This window comes from Chrysemys picta, chromosome 1, assembly GCF_011386835.1.
Source record: "Chrysemys picta bellii isolate R12L10 chromosome 1, ASM1138683v2, whole genome shotgun sequence".
NCBI classification, from domain to species: Eukaryota; Metazoa; Chordata; order Testudines; family Emydidae; genus Chrysemys; species Chrysemys picta.
Genome location: NC_088791.1, coordinates 5336459 through 5348584, shown reverse-complemented (window position 1 = coordinate 5348584; position 12126 = coordinate 5336459).

Here is a 12126-nt window from a genome sequence, read left to right as displayed (position 1 = left end):
TTTTTGATAATTAAAATAAAAAAAACAGTCAACAAGTATAACTAAAAACCTTGATCAACAAAAGGCCTTAAATCTGGGCGCCTTCAATATAAAAGTTTATTGAAAGTTAGGAAAAGTAATAGTTTAGTAGGGGTCATTATGACCTATGTGTTTTGTAAAAGTTAATTATAAAAAACTAGTTAATATCGTGTACTATAAAGCAGTCCTCTGAAGCCATCTTAAGAGACTTTTTCCTGACACCTTTTCTCCCTGGTGGGTGAACAACTGGCCATCGCGTACCCGCTGTTAATTACTCGATACCCTTCCAGATTTTAGGTAAATATCTGCACTGTTCTAAACCTATTGCTTCTGTCTGTGTGTGTGCTTAAATCTAATAAACTGCAGTTTTAAATAAAGGAGGCTTACTTGCGTTAATCTTTTATCAGACGGAATTGCTATGTTCCCATTGATTTAGTCATGACGCCGCCTAACATGAAATAGTTAAGTTGCCCCTGCTGTGTGTTCTGAAAACCCTGAGTAATCGATTTTGGCAAGCCAGCCAGGAGTGGTGTAGAGGAAGGGAACGATTAATGTCAGTGGTTTCTTTGTTTCATTGTTTCTTTGGCCTGGTCTACACTACAGGTTTAGGTCGACTTTAGCAGCGTTAAATCGAATTAAGCCTGGACACGTCCACACGACGAAGCCCTTTCTTTCGACTTAAAGGGTCCTTTAAACCGGTTTCTTTACACCACCTTTGACGAGGGGATTAGCGATAAAACCGGCCTTTGCGGGTCGGAATTGGGGTAGTGTGGACGGAATTCGACATTATTGGCCTCCGGGAGCTATCCCACAGTGCTTCATTGTGACCGCTCTGGACAGCACTCTCAACTCAGATGCACTGACCAGGTAGACAGGAAAAGACCCGCGAACGTTTGAATTTCATTTCCTGTTTGCTCAGCGTGGAGAGCACAGGTGACCACGCAGAGCTCATCAGCACAGGTAACCGTGATGGAGTCCCAGGATCGCAAAAGAGCTCCAGCATGGACCGAACGGGAGGTACGGGATCTGCTCGCCATATGGGGAGATGAATCAGTGCTAGCTGAACTCCGTAGCAGTAAAAGAAATGGCAAAGTATTAGAAAAGGTCTCCAAGGCCATGAAGGACAGAGGCCATAACAGGGATGCACAGCAGTGCCGCGTGAAAATTAAGGAGCTACGGCAAGCCTACATCAAAGCCAGAGAAGCAAACGGAAGGTCTGGGGCAGAGCCGCAAACTTGCCGCTTCTACGCGGAGCTGCATGCCATTCTAGGGGGTGCAGCCACCACTACCCCAACCGTGTGCTATGACTCCGTCAATGGAGAAACACACAGGGAAGACGGTTCAGGGAACGAGGAAGATGAGGATGGAGGTACTGTAGGTAGCTCACAGCAGCAAGGAAGCGGAGAAACCGGTTTCCCCAACAGCCAGGATATGTTTGTGACCCTGGACCTGGAACCAGTAACCCCCGAACTCACCCAAGGCCCTCAGGGCACACAGGAGACCTCTGGTGAGTGTAGCTTTGTAAATATTTGTAAACATTACACATGGTTTAAAAGCAAGCGTGTTTAATGATTAATTTGCCCTGGCAATCGCGGCCAGTACATCTACTGGAAAAGTCTGTTAACGTGTATGGGGATGGAGCGGAAATCCCCCAGGGACATCTCCAGAAAGCTCTCCTTCATGTACTCCAGGCCAGTAGCACGTAGTCTGGAATCATTGCATAACAAAGCATGGCAGCGTATGGTCCTGGTGTTTGCTGGCATGCAGACAATATCCATTCCTTATCTCTCTTTGTTATCCTCAGGAGAGTGATATCATTCACGGTCACCTGGTTGAAATGGGGTGATTTTATTAAGGGGACATTCAGAGGTGCCTTCTCCTGCTCTTCTGAACAGAAACGGCATGAACCTGCCCCAGTGACACCATGATTTCCACATTGCTGGGGCCTGTGCCTTGTGAGAGGTCTATGTCCATGTCAATTTCCTCATCACTCTCTTCGCCGCGCTGCAATCGCCTCCTCGGCTGGTCCGGGTTTCGCCTTGGCATGTTCTGGCTCTGCATATACTCCAGGACAATGCGCGTGGTGTTCATAGTGCTCATAATTGCCGCGGTGATCTGAGCGGGCTCCATGATCCCAGTGCTATGGCGCCTGGTCAGAAAAAAGGCGCGAAACTAGTATCTGACGGACCAGGAGAAGGAGGGAGGGCGGGAGGGAGGGAGGGCCGAGTGACGACATGGCGTACAGGTACAGGTACAGGGAATTAAAATCAAGAAAGGTGGCTGTGCATCAGGGAGAAACACAAACAACTGTCACACAGAATGGTCCCCCCAAAGATTAAACTGAAAACCCTGGGCTTAGCAGGCCGTTGATTTCACAGAGGAAGGGGAAGCAAATGAATACAGAACAAATCTATTTTTTACATCTTAAGCTGGCAGCCAACGGTGCAGCATGAGTGATAGCCTCTGCAGTATGATGACGACAGATACCAGTCATAATATACCATCTTCTACCAAAAGGCAAGGGGCTGCTGCTGTGTAGCAATGCAGCCCCACGTCTGCCAGCCCCACGTCTGCCAGCACCCAGATTGCCCTCGGCCTCTTCTGGGTGCTTAGCAGACAATACTGGGCAATTGGCAGAAAATAGTATACTACGACTGATAGCCATCATCATCGAGACAGTAGCATGTCTGCCCAGGTGCCCATGATTGACAGCCACTGCAGTGTGATGACGACGGTTACCAGTCGTAATATACCATCTTCTACCAAAGGGCAAGGGGCTGGTGCAATGCAGCCCTACGGCTGCCAGCCCCACGGCTATTAGTCATGCTACACCGTCTACCGCCAAAAGGCAGTTAGCAGCTGCTGCTGTGTAGCAATGCAGTCCCACGTCTGCCGGCACCCAGAGGACATATGGTGACGGTGAGCTGAGCTGAGCGGGCTCCATGCTTGCCGTGGTATGTTGTCTGCACAGGTAACCCAGGTAAAAAGGTGCAAATCTATTGTCTGCCGTTGCTGTGACGGAGGGGGAGGGGCCTGACGACATGTACCCAGAACCCACCGCGGCACTGTTTTGCATCATCCGGGCATTGGGATCTCAACCCAGAATTCCAATGGGCGGCGGAGACTGCGGGAACTGTGGGATAGCTGTGGGATAGCTACCCATAGTGCAATGCTCCGGAAGTCGACGCTAGCCTCGGTACTGTGGACGCGGTCCGCCAACTAGAGCACTTAGAGCATTTTATGTGGGGACACACACAATCGGCTGTATACAACCGATTTCTATAAAACCGGCTTCTATTAATTCGACCTAATTTCGTAGTGTAGACATACCCTTTGTTGCAATAGGTGAAGGGGGCAGTGGAACAGGGTCGCACCCTGTAATTCTCCACGCCATAGCCCGCGAGTTCATTTACAGTCACATTTGGTTGTTGAGTTACGGGCTCGGGCTGAAAAGCCTGGTTGAGTAATGTCAGAAGGACAGGGGACACCTGGAGAGAAAGAAAAGCTGGAAGTAGATTTGTGTAATAGCTTGGCAGCTTTCATGCAGGAGCATGACCATGGTTTTTGGAAGCCTGGGAGCTGCACCAGTCCTGGAGCCTTCCTGCAGCTTTATAAGTAGATGGTAGAATTAAAGACAAAAATTAAGAAGTTAAAAAAAATTAAAAAGACAAAGAAATACCCAGACTAAGGGCAGCTCAGATAGTGGTACTGCAGAAGCAGACGTGTGCCAGTAAGAGAGAGAATGGCGCAGGCTGGAGCAGAAAGTGTCTGGATTGAATCAACAGAAAATGAAGAGTGGCCCTCGCATGGGGAATCAGGGCTGGTGCGTTAGCTGATATGTTGTGTGGTCCATGGTGGATCAGGGCTCTCTGGATAGACAAGCCGTTACTTGTTGTCTGAGAAAGAGAAGACCTGGCAGAAGAGCAGAGATGTTTGTGCTGTGATGTCGGCCAGTCTGGTGAAGAGAGACACCCAGGAGGAGCTGGTCCAGAGCCACCTCCAGTTCTCTTCTTTATTGATATTGGTGCCGATAGCAAAATGACGTACACACTGAGTATCTGTGGCAATCTGGGGAGGAGCAAAGGGGGGGATTGACTGGCTCAGGAGGATGTGGAATGGGACATGAGGCCTTTCACCTCTCGAGCACCAGTGCCAGCCCAGACCCAGGTCAGTAATGACACCTTCCATTGAGTTCCCAGTGGGGCAGGTGTTAACTGGCCTCCTTGTTGTCACCCTCGTTAGAGTCCACGGATAGAATGGGCTATGGGAGCTAACACCCCTTTCCCCTCTAGAAGTCACCATGAAGAGCACGAGGAGGGGGGAGCTTGCCCTCACCCTCAGAGTCCAGTCTCTGCTTCTGTCATTGCAGATCCTTTCAGGAGTACAAAGTGCATTTAAAGACCAGTTAGGCCTCGTTAATAGAACTAGTGTTTGGGAAACCCATTGCAAATGACTGAGATTTGTGAGCTGACAATGAAGTGAAAAGGGCAAGATAATTATCTATGGAACTCACTTCTGCAGGATACTGAGGCAAATAATTTAGGGAGATTTGGGAAAGGATGAGATTCCTGCCTGAATGAGAAAATCATTTTCTAGTGTAGCAACACGAGCTAGGATCAGAGGCCCGGGGCCATTGATCCTTGTGCTTCAGGGAACAAACAGATCAGCTGGCTGGGTGGTCAGGGAGGAGTGACCTTCATTCTGCTGTATTGCACAATGGGCAAGATGCATTATGGGTCTTTTGCCCCTCCTTGTGAGGCACCCAGCACTGGCCCCTCATGGTGGTGAGCTACTGCCGGAGAGGGACCATCGCTGTGCTCTGATTTGGCAGTTCCTGTGTCCTTGGCCCTGGCTTTTATTCCTGCTTCCAGTCAAGAATGATCTGTGGGGATCTTGTTTGGGGGCAGCCCAGAGGGGGAGGATGGTGTAAAGGTGTGGGCTGCCCCTACAAGCCACCTTGTGGCGTAGGGTGGTGCTGCAGATGGGCCCCACCTGAATTCCCCACGAGTGGAGAGGGAACAGGTTTGCTTCAGCAGCCCGGGGCAAGCAGAGACCAACACACACATTATCAAAACAGCACATCCCCTTTGACCGAGGCTTCAGGACAGGAGCAATTAGAACAAGCTATTCATAAGATCCTCTCCTGGACGGCTTGAACCCCCTCTCTCCTGCACGGCTAGCTTCCTGTTCCTGTTTCAATAGCCCAGCCCTCGGGCTGCGCCCCCGATCACCCCCAGCCTGTCCCTTAAAGGGGTAGTGCACTCCTCCACACACTGTCTGGGGTGTCACTGTCGAGGCTGCTCAGGGCTGGAGCACACCAAGCCCCAAGGGTGCCAGTCGCACGCCAGCTGGACAGCGATTCGGAGCCAGCCCTGTAGGTGCTCGGCCTTGTAGGCGTTGGCCCTGGTGGGCCCCAGTCACCACTCAGTCCCCTGGCTCAGGGAAGGGGATTGGACTGGGCTGGCAACACAGGGACGGTTGCCGATTCCCTAGGCCCAGAGGTGTAACAGTTACAGCCGAGGTGAGCAATACCAGCTCTTGGTCCAGTCCAGTCGAGGTTCGGGGCTATTCCAGGCTGGTGCCTGGGGGACTCTCTCCAGTCCAGTCAACGAAGGTGATTTCAGGTGGATTAAGAAAAGGACTTGCAAAGCCATAGCAGTTGTGGTGCTACCTGAGAGTCACTCTCGATTTGCTTGTACATTCCAGAACAAACAGGTCACATTTCAACGTGTTCCCGTGGGATACCCCGGTGCTCCAGCTACTGCATAGAACATGCACATGTGACAAGAATGTGGGATCAACTCCCTGATTTGGATAAGCCGTGGGTTACTTCTGATGTGGATGACATACTGATAACAGCCGTTTCCCAGGAGGAGTGTAAACATCAAACTAAGCTGGTCCTGGGAATGGTGGAGAAAACAGGCTTTAAATGATCACGGGACAAGCAAAGCCAGTGGATGTGCGTTCAGTTTGAGTGTTGTTAGGAGCTATGGGATTTGTTCAGGATTTTATAACACATTTTGCTGAAATTTGTAGAGCCCTGTGGCTCCTAATAAATAGACACCAACAATGGGACTGGGGCCCAGAACATGATGAGGCATTCAGGAAGGTAACGGAAGCCGTTATGACTGCACCAGCATTAGCATATCCAGATCCAACTAAGTCTTTTTAGTCAATGGTATCCAGGGGTGAAAGTAACTCCAGACACTTACCCTTATGGGGCTGGGGCTGGCTCCGGATTCTTCGGCGGCATTTTGGCAGCGGGGGGGAGTCCGCTCTGGGGTCTTCGGCAGCATTTCGGCAGTGGTGGGGAGGGTCTGCTCCGGGGTCTTCGGCGGCATTTCGGTGGCGGGGGGTCCTTCAGTGCTGCAGAAGATGCGGAGTGGACCCCCCCGCCGCCAAAGTGCCGCCGAAGACCCGGACCACTGCCGGGTATTCAAATCGGGCCCTGCAGGTCCTAAAGCCGGCCCTGGCAGGAAACACGTGGAAAACAATGCCCTATTGCTTATGGAAGCTGCAAATTAACACCCCATGAGTCCACATTTTCTCTATGTGAACTACAATGCTTGGCTATTATATGGGCCTTACAGAAATGGGAATACATAACAGGACAAGCACCTATTATTGTAACCACAGCCAGGGCCGGCTCCAGGCACCAGCGAAGGAATCAGATGCCTGGGGCAGCCAATAGAAAGGGGCGGCACTTCGTCCACGATTGGGGCGGCACGTCCGGGTCTTCGGCGGCAATTTGGCGGCGGGTCCTCCTTCACTCCCCTTCTTCTTCGGTGGCACTTCGGCGGCAGCTCCATCGGGGTGGGGTTTTTTTTGGTTTTTTTCTTCGCCGCTTGGGGTGGCAAAAAAGCTGGAGCCGGCCCTGACCACAGCTCACACCCCTGTGAAGCTGATGCTGCAAGGGAAGATTTCTGAAATTAGAGTAAGTGAACATCGTTTGGCTAAGTGGGCTCGGATTCTACAGAACCGCAGGCTTGTGGTGGATAAAGTAAAGGAACCTCACTACTGCCGTATGCTCTAATAATAGAAGGGGAACAACATGCATGTCCTATGCCCATACAGACACAGCACGCGTGGCCCGTGCAAGAAGCAGGGGATCTATTACAGGCAATATTGGATCACAAGTGGGTATGGTTCACAGGTGGATCTAGGTATTACAAGGAGAATCAAGTTGTTTGTGCAGCAGCAGCTGCTGTTTGTTTCCAGAACAGGAGCTGGCGATCCCATGGGACGGAACGTCAGCCCAGGGATGCGAAGTGGCAGCAGTCAAACTAGCATTTGAAGCAACTCCCTTGGACTGTGATGTGGTCATAAGCTCTGATTCGCAATGGCCTGTGCAAGGAGCGAGCATGTGGGCACCCATATGGGAACAACAGGAAGGCAAAGAAGTTGCATACTGGGATTCCTGCAAAAATCATTATTGGTATGATTCGTACGAGGACTGGTTCCACAGAAATCGAGCATGTCAAGGCTCATGCTAAACCACAGACTCTGGAAGGGTACTACAATGCTAAGGCGGATGAGATGGCTAAAGCAGCGGCAGGTGCAATATCTTCTGTGGCTCATAGTGACATCAAAGCGGTAACTCGATCGCAAATGAAAGAATAAATCCAGGAAAACTGCAAACAAACACTGATACAGCTGATCCAAAACGTCTGGACCAACACAGAGCATTCATAGAGTATGAAGAACAGGAATGGAAACAAGTGGGACAAAGGATAACAGGAGTAGAAGGGGAATGGGAAATAACAAAAGAACAGGATGTGATCAGAGCAAAACAAGGAGAGCAACAAAGATGGGTACCTCCAGAACAATATAGAGAAGAAATAATCTGATTTGTACACGAACAAGGACATTTTGGGGCTAAGAGAACATTAGCACAAGTAAAAAAAGTAATGTGATGGCCAGGACTGGACATGCATATTAATAGATTTTGTCAACAATGCTTGGAGTGTGCCCAAGTTAACCCTAAAAGCAGGAAAGAAAAAATACCGAGATACCAACCTGACACTAAGGGCCCACGGCAAAGATTACAAATGGATTACATTGGACCTTTGAAAAGAACTCCTACAGGAAGAACCCCTTTTGCTTGGTGGTCATAGATGCTTTTTCAGGATGGGTGGAAGTAATCCCCACAACAGATAACAAAGTTCAAACTACAGCTCAGGCTTTATACTAAGCAGATGAGGTATACCCTTGGTTGTGGATAGTGACCAAGGACCTCACTTTCTGGGGGCAGCGGTAAAAGCATTATTATTACTGAGGAGGGGAATCAAACAGAAATGGCATATATGTAGTAGTGGGATTTTATGTTTGTATTTTATGTAATTTAGAATGAAGGATAAAGAATAATAATGTAGCATGTGTAAGCAGAGTCAGAATGAGCTCTCCCCTGACATCTGGTGGTGAGTTGTGGAAAAGGACTTCAGGAGCTGATCTCATTTGCATGGGCACACCCACCCCACCTAGCATGAAGGGTCTGCTTGCCCAAATGGTCACTTTGGCGGCTGTGGGACCCGCAGTTTCTTTGTTATTGGGGAAGGAGTAATAAAGGCTTGTTATCCTGGTTATGTGAATCAAGGACAGTAGAACTGTACTTGGTATTTTATGATGGAGGGACTCACCCTCAACTAAATAGCACTCGCTAGGCAAGGGACATGGGTTCCAAAGCCCAGTGAACTGAGAAAGCATGCATGGTCTTCCTATGCCTTCCCTACTTCCACCTAGGCTGGGAGGTAAAGGCTGCAGATGAATTTCTAAACTCTGGGTGCTGCACTGACCAAGGACTGGGGGTGGGGGTGACTGTTTGGTTGTTGGATTTAAGATCCTGAGGGGAAAAGGACACTGCCAAACTTACTTGGGGGTGGGTCTTTTGCTCATGGTTTGTGTTATGAATCCTGTTTGTGGTGTTTCCCTCCTTTATTAAAAGGATTTTGCTACACTCAGACTCTGTGCTTGTGAGAGGGGAAGTATTGCCTCTTAGAGGAGCACAGGGCAATTGTCCCATACAGGGTATGTAATTGTCCCAGGTCACTGGGTGGGGGCTCGAGCCGGTTTTGCATTGTGTTATTGAAATGGAACCCCTAGATACTGAACCCGACCCTTGTTGCTGCCAACTCAGACGGGCAGAAGGGTTACACATATATTAAATGTATTGATGTATGATTTGATCATATCTTGCCAGCCACCCTTTTTGAATAACAGAAAGGAATGGCCTAATGGGTAGAGATACGTCAGCCAGAATCTCTATCTGGACTGATTTCAGAGCAGTAACAGACCTTTGAGGGTTACCAATTTGTTATAGGTTTAGCATGTTAAAATAAGTAAAGGAATGCCATGATTGTTTTCTTTTGCATTGCAATTTGATGTTCCTGTTCAAAATGTTCTGTGTAAATTGAATGAGGAATGTATGTGAAGAGAGATAAGTCTGAAGGCCATCGCTGAACCAGATGTACAAGGGAGGAACTGGAGACAGACAGAAGGGTGCCAGGAGGCTGCAACATGCCCCTATTGAAATGTGAGAGGAGGGCAGATTTACAACTCTTTGCCTTTTCCCCTGAAAAAGATCCCATGTGCTTCTTATAAGCATAATATTTTGTCGACCACCCACAGAGTGCAGGAAAAGTGGGAAGGAAGAATAGAGAAATAAAAACAGCCTTGACCAAGCAAATTAAAACACAAGGCCGAGATTGGGAAACTGCTTTACCTGCAATCCTGATGACCATGAGAGCCTTGGACAAGCTGGAAGTAAATACTTGCCTTTTGAGTTAATGACAGTCCTCGAGCTATGAGGACTCCTGAATTCCTACTCCCACCTAGAAAACAGAGACCTGAGGGATGCAGAAGGAAGTTTGGATAGCAGATTTGGTACAAACAATTGAAGAAATTTGGGCACAAGAAAATCAGCGAAGACAAAGGGACAAACAAAAAGGACCATCTGGGTACCAATGGAAGATAGGAGACAAAGTGATGCTCAAAGAATTGGTAAGTAAAGGTAAGCTAAAACCCACAGGGAAAGGACCATTCCCTGTGAAATATGTGGCCAGTCCTATAGTGGTTCTGGTGGCCACTCCAAATGGGGATGTATGGAGACATTCTGATCAAATCAAACTGTATCCATCAAGAAAGTAAGTATAATAGTTCATGAATATACAGGGTAGATATAAAATAGTATATAGTCATATAAGATGTACTAACCTATCAGGTCCGGTCAGAGGCCTGTGCTTTGTTTGTTTATTTGTTTTCATAGACTGATCCATGGAAGCAAGGAACATACTGTTTTGTTTCGTCATCTATGGGCTCGTCTGCCATGTGACTACTGGATCACCATCCATCTGTCCCATGGGAGAGGCAACCAGAGACTGTGAGATCAAGTAATTCCAACAGCAATGGAGGCTCATACCAAGGGTACGCCTGGACTTTCTCCTTTGAATTGGGAGTACTAATCTTGAATGGGTAAAGGAACGAGAGATAGAACTGAGTATTATGGTCACCCCTTGTGGAGAGGTGATTAGAGCAAAGGAAAGATGTATGACTTGGGACTGGAATGTCACAAGACTATGGAATGGGAATCATGTGTGGTGGACCTACCCCTGACCAGGAAAAAGTACTTGTGAAGATGGTCTCCAACTTATTTGTAGATGCATGGAAAAATTTGAAGCAGTATTTGTAGAACCAGAAGAGTATCTGTATAGGAGGATAGAATGGGGATTCCGATATGAGCGTCCACTCATCTTATTTCTACCTTTTATAGGACGCAGACCAACTGAAAAAGCAGGCGGGGAAATTCAGAGACGGTCCCTAACTGCTGAGGATAATATAGATTTAGGCACAGTTTCAACTGGAATGAACTTTACTATGAATAACAGTTCAAAGCCTTCCTCTGTATTATTGTCCAAAGGTTATGTTTGAACAATGCTTATCTCCCCAGAATTAAAGGAAAAGGAGAACACGCAACTTTTTATCCAAGCAGCTGATTCCTCCGTTCCGAGACTAGAAAGAGTGGTCAGACCTGGTAAAGGTTATGATGAGGAAGAAGAACTGGACGTGGTAGAAGCTTGGCACTGTATGGTAACAGAAGCTGTTAATCCCTTTGGCGCCAAAAAAAAAAAAGACACTCAAGGAATATGGACCTTTCAAGTAACAAATAGAGCATGTGTTTCTGTATGGATACAAGGGTTAAACTCTAAAACATTGACAAAAGGCTGGCAAGGAACATCAAAAGAACACACTTTGGCACTTGAATGGGAATATGAACCAGATAGTAAATGATGTGTATGGACCTCAAGTGTAACTAATTGTATACATAAGTCAGGAATTCACGAATCCCAAATTATCGATACTAGAACTGGGGAACTATGGAAAACAGCTGTACCCCAAGAAAAGGTCCTTCGAACCAAGGCACCCCAAGAATGTATAATTCAAGGAGCTTGGTTTGAAAATGGGACTGAGGTTCCCGCCATAGATATAGGAGCAACTGTGAAATTGTATAATATCACTGAGAATGTGGACATATGTCAATGGGAATGTAATTGGTGTGTTCATTAGGGTATGGCAGTGAATCTGTGTTCGAATGGGACTTAGGAAATGAATGGATAATGGCGAAGGGACATCGCCATAACATCCGATTTGAGGGATGGGAAATATCTGGACGAAAATGTCCTGAGGAACATCAATGTGCTTTAAGATGCCATACCTCATATATAGGGAGTATACAACATAAAGAAAGTAAAACCTGGGTTAATATAACTAAAGTGACCCAGGAACATCATAATGTAACCAATTGTTCCCCAAACAAGCTTTGCGGAAAACTTATAAGATTGAGTTGTTGAATTATGCAACTAATAATCGTAAGACAGTGCTTTAAGTTTTATAGAAACCAGAAAAGGAGACACACGATCTAATAGTTAGCGTACAAATTGCGGGTATGATTGATTTGATATTACAATTATCTTTGTAACTGAATATCGAATGGGGGACTGTTGGGGTGGTGCCAGATTGGTGTGGCCGTGCTGAAGGAATGGTGTGAGCACAACTTGACGTGACTTAAACATGGCTGAAGAGCTGCCGAGGATCCTGGGAGCAGGGTCCCTTTAA